We start from the raw sequence: 5,000 nt of genomic DNA, 5'->3' as shown, positions 1-5,000 counted from the left end.
ACTTGGCAAATGCTTTCGCTTCTGTTCGTCTTGCGACGATCCAAGAATTTCACCTCTAACGTCGCAATACGAATGCCCCCGCCTGTCCCTATTAATCATTACCTCGGGTTCCGAAAACCAACAAAATAGAACCGAGGTCCTATTCCATTATTCCATGCACACAGTATTCAGGCGGGCTTGCCTGCTTTAAGCACTCTAATTTGTTCAAAGTAAACGTGCCGGCCCACCGAGACACTCAATAAAGAGCACCCTGGTAGGATTTCAACGGGGTCCGCCTCGGGACGCACGAGCACGCACGGGGCGGTCGCACGCCTTCGGCTCGCCCCACCGGCAGGACGTCCCACGATACATGCCAGTTAAACACCGACGGGCGGTGAACCAACAGCGTGGGACACAAATCCAACTACGAGCTTTTTAACCGCAACAACTTTAATATACGCTATTGGAGCTGGAATTACCGCGGCTGCTGGCACCAGACTTGCCCTCCAATAGATACTCGTTAAAGGATTTAAAGTGTACTCATTCCGATTACGGGGCCTCGGATGAGTCCCGTATCGTTATTTTTCGTCACTACCTCCCCGTGCCGGGAGTGGGTAATTTGCGCGCCTGCTGCCTTCCTTGGATGTGGTAGCCGTTTCTCAGGCTCCCTCTCCGGAATCGAACCCTGATTCCCCGTTACCCGTTACAACCATGGTAGGCGCAGAACCTACCATCGACAGTTGATAAGGCAGACATTTGAAAGATGCGTCGCCGGTACGAGGACCGTGCGATCAGCCCAAAGTTATTCAGAGTCACCAAGGCAAACGGACCGGACGAGCCGACCGATTGGTTTTGATCTAATAAAAGCGTCCCTTCCATCTCTGGTCGGGACTCTGTTTGCATGTATTAGCTCTAGAATTACCACAGTTATCCAAGTAACGTGGGTACGATCTAAGGAACCATAACTGATTTAATGAGCCATTCGCGGTTTCACCTTAATGCGGCTTGTACTGAGACATGCATGGCTTAATCTTTGAGACAAGCATATGACTACTGGCAGGATCAACCAGGGAGCTGCGTCAACTAGAGCTGAGCAGCCGGCCGCCCGGGAGTGTGTCCCGGGGGCCCGCGCGAACACGCAAGCGTCCGCTCAATCATTCTGCAAACAGGAGGAGGCTGAGCTCCCCTGCACAATACACCTCGAAACCCTCTCAGGTCCCGGCGGCGCGCAGCGCCGTCCCAAGTACTTGGTCGGGTTCGAGAGAGGCGCAATCGCCCGGAGTTAGGCGAGTAGACGCTTTCGGTGCGACCACCCGTGCTCCCAACTGAGCTTGCCGCTGCCGACAGAGGCCCGGGAGCGTGCTGTCGTGGCATTGCCGGCGGGAGACAACACGCGCCACCTACGGTGACCGGCAGCTCCAACGCCAGCGCCACAGAAGGACAAAAGCCCCACTTGGGTGCCGAAGCGAACTCTCCCAGCACAGCGCACACGCCAACACATCCGCACAGCTGCGATACAAACCACCAGCGAGAACCGCTGGGGCGACCGAGCAGCAGACGGCGTCGCGGCGCCGAGCGCCGGGCGGCGGCGCATCCTCAACGCACACAGTCCTCAATCGGACCAGCACACTGCAGATGTCCACCGCGCTTCGCACCGGGCCCGCGAGGACCTACTTTGGCCGCACGGCGCCGCGCGCAGGGTGCGCCGGCGCGCAGCTGCGACGCCTGCCGCGTCCGTCGGCCGGCGCGCCTGCCACTGGCCGCCCCCACCAGCCGGCTGTAGCGCGTGCGCCCACGCACCGCGCGGCCAGCACGCCGGGAGGCGCCCCCTCACCGGCCGGGGACGGTCCCACCCAGCCACCGCCGCGTATCGCTTCACACCCAGATGCCGTTCAGTTTCGTCGGCATGGTGGGTATCGCTGGAACAACCGGTTAGTACCTCAACCTATCGTCGCCATCACCGATTCACCCCTAGCGAGAACAACCGCACCACAACGGGTTACCATTTCTTCATTTGCGTAACTTCACCAGAAAACGTAGGCGTCCATCGCCATTTGCAACTTCAACCATTATTGCATGCCTGTGTCAGGTGTCACGCCACACTACGTCTGCCCACATACACGCAACAAAATGTGCACGCCTAGACAATACGTGGAAGGTGGCCCCCGTACGTATGCGATGTCCATTGCTCGAACGACTGTCAACCGGCTTCTGTAGCATGTCGCAGATATGGAACGCGCTGCACCATGCCATCACGGTGTGTGAGGAGAGACGACTAGGTCCGAATACATCAACAGACAGCTCATGCTGATCGCCATCCACGGCGTCCGTTCCTCCCACACGTCTCTATGGCGTACCACACTGCAATCCAGCTCTCATAGGGAGACGACACGTAGCTGCGTGCACAATATTTGCACTGTATGGTCCGCCGTTTTTGGGCGCAGTCGTTGTACGGTCACACATGTGCCACGATGTATCATTCAGTACATAAGGACGAATGTGCAGTACAGATTGTGGTTCACGCGTACGACATCAGCGGACAGTTGACACAGGCCGCACCACAACGTAGCCTGCGTACGTCGCATGCGAAGGGCATTGAACATGCAAACTTGTCACCAACCACCTTGCGAAGGCAGGGGGCAAGGTGGGGACGTGGGGAGAGGTGGGGGGGGGGGGGGGGCGGCATGTACGCCCTGCTGCCATCCACATTACAGTGTACAGCAGGAGCATGTGGAAAGTCAGCAAGACTTGCAAGGTGTTTAACATGAAGCGATACACAGGGGAGCGGGCAGTGCGAGTAGCGAACTATATTGCGAGGGTTGCGGGTGGGCAACACTACACTAATTGAACGAGTCGTATAACAATTACAGAGCAGGTTTAGGCGACAACGTGGGTTACGATAGGCGACAACGTGGGTTACGTTAGGGGACAACGTGGGTTACGTTAGGGGACAACGTGGGTTACGTTAGGGGACAACGTGGGTTACGTTAGGGGACAACGTGGGTTACGTTAGGGGACAACGTGGGTTACGTTAGGGGACAACGTGGGTTACGTTAGGGGACAACGTGGGTTAGGTTAAGGCACAACATGGGTTAGGTTAAGGCACAACATGGGTTAGGTTAAGGCACAACATGGGTTAGGTTAAGGCACAACATGGGTTAGGTTAAGGCACAACATGGGTTAGGTTACGGCACAACATGGGTTAGGTTAAGGCACAACATGGGTTAGGTTAGGGGACAACATGGGTTAGGTTAGGGGACAACATGGGTTAGGTTAAGGCACAACATGGGTTAGGTTAAGGCACAACATGGGTTAGGTTAGGGGACAACATGGGTTAGGTTAGGGCACAACATGGGTTAGGTTAGGGGACAACATGGGTTAGGTTAGGGGACAACATGGGTTAGGTTAGGGGACAACATGGGTTAGGTTAGGGGACAACATGGGTTAGGTTAGGGGACAACATGGGTTAGGTTAGGGGACAACATGGGTTAGGTTAGGGGACAACATGGGTTAGGTTAGGGGACAACATGGGTTAGGTTAAGGCACAACATGGGTTAGGTTAGGGGACAACATGGGTTAGGTTAGGGGACAACATGGGTTAGGTTAGGGGACAACATGGGTTAGGTTAGGGGACAACATGGGTTAGGTTAAGGCACAACATGGGTTAGGTTAGGGCACAACATGGGTTAGGTTAGGGCACAACATGGGTTAGGTTAGGGCACAACATGGGTTAGGTTAGGGGACAACATGGGTTAGGTTAGGGGACAACATGGGTTAGGTTAGGGGACAACATGGGTTAGGTTAGGGGACAACATGGGTTAGGTTAGGGGACAACATGGGTTAGGTTAGGGGACAACATGGGTTAGGTTAGGGGACAACATGGGTTAGGTTAGGGGACAACATGGGTTAGGTTAGGGGACAACATGGGTTAGGTTAGGGGACAACATGGGTTAGGTTAAGGCACAACATGGGTTAGGTTAAGGCACAACATGGGTTAGGTTAGGGGACAACATGGGTTAGGTTAGGGGACAACATGGGTTAGGTTAGGGGACAACATGGGTTAGGTTAAGGCACAACATGGGTTAGGTTAGGGGACAACATGGGTTAGGTTAAGGCACAACATGGGTTAGGTTAGGGGACAACATGGGTTAGGTTAGGGGACAACATGGGTTAGGTTAAGGCACAACATGGGTTAGGTTAAGGCACAACATGGGTTAGGTTAAGGCACAACATGGGTTAGGTTAGGGGACAACATGGGTTAGGTTAGGGGACAACTTGGGTTAGGTTAGGGGACAACATGGGTTAGGTTAAGGCACAACATGGGTTAGGTTAAGGCACAACATGGGTTAGGTTAGGGGGACAACATGGGTTAGGTTAGGGGACAACATGGGTTAGGTTAGGGGACAACATGGGTTAGGTTAAGGCACAACATGGGTTAGGTTAGGGGACAACATGGGTTAGGTTAAGGCACAACATGGGTTAGGTTAGGGGACAACATGGGTTAGGTTAGGGGACAACATGGGTTAGGTTAAGGCACAACATGGGTTAGGTTAAGGCACAACATGGGTTAGGTTAAGGGGACAACATGGGTTAGGTTAGGGGACAACTTGGGTTAGGTTAGGGGACAACATGGGTTAGGTTAAGGCACAACATGGGTTAGGTTAAGGCACAACATGGGTTAGGTTAAGGTACAACATGGGTTAGGTTAAGGTACAACATGGGTTAGGTTAGGTTACACGTTGTTGTAAGGAAAGGTGTGGGGGGGGGGGGGGGGGCGGGGCGGCAGGTTCGTTGATAGTGATTATAGTAAGTGAATGCTTGTGACATGATGAGATTTGTCACGTCAGGATGCACCTTTGGCTTATTAGAGGCGGCGCTCCAATTCTATGCTTGTGTCAGACCTGTGTCTTTGACTCATGTCATTGTTTGTGCGCTGTGACAGGAGGTACTATTGTGATGTTGGGTGCACCGTTGTATAGGACATGTGTGGGTGTTGGTGCCTTATCTGCGCAATGGTGGAT

General features: G+C 53.9%; 1 non-coding gene across 1 annotated transcript in view; it reads right to left on the bottom strand.

The window, feature by feature from the left end:
* Positions 1-1,052, bottom strand: part of LOC124772170 — a 1,909-nt gene extending 857 nt beyond the window's left edge. The window contains exon 1 of the ribosomal RNA XR_007013839.1: positions 1-1,052. This exon is cut by the window's left edge and continues 857 nt beyond it. This is a non-coding gene — a ribosomal RNA (small subunit ribosomal RNA).
* Between the last annotated feature and the right edge of the window lie 3,948 nt (positions 1,053-5,000).

The sequence above is a fragment of the Schistocerca piceifrons genome, unplaced genomic scaffold (genome assembly GCF_021461385.2).
Source record: "Schistocerca piceifrons isolate TAMUIC-IGC-003096 unplaced genomic scaffold, iqSchPice1.1 HiC_scaffold_936, whole genome shotgun sequence".
Classification (NCBI taxonomy): Eukaryota; Metazoa; Arthropoda; class Insecta; order Orthoptera; family Acrididae; genus Schistocerca; species Schistocerca piceifrons.
The sequence above is the reverse complement of the archived record's forward strand: the minus strand, read 5'-3'. Positions and strand labels throughout refer to the sequence as shown.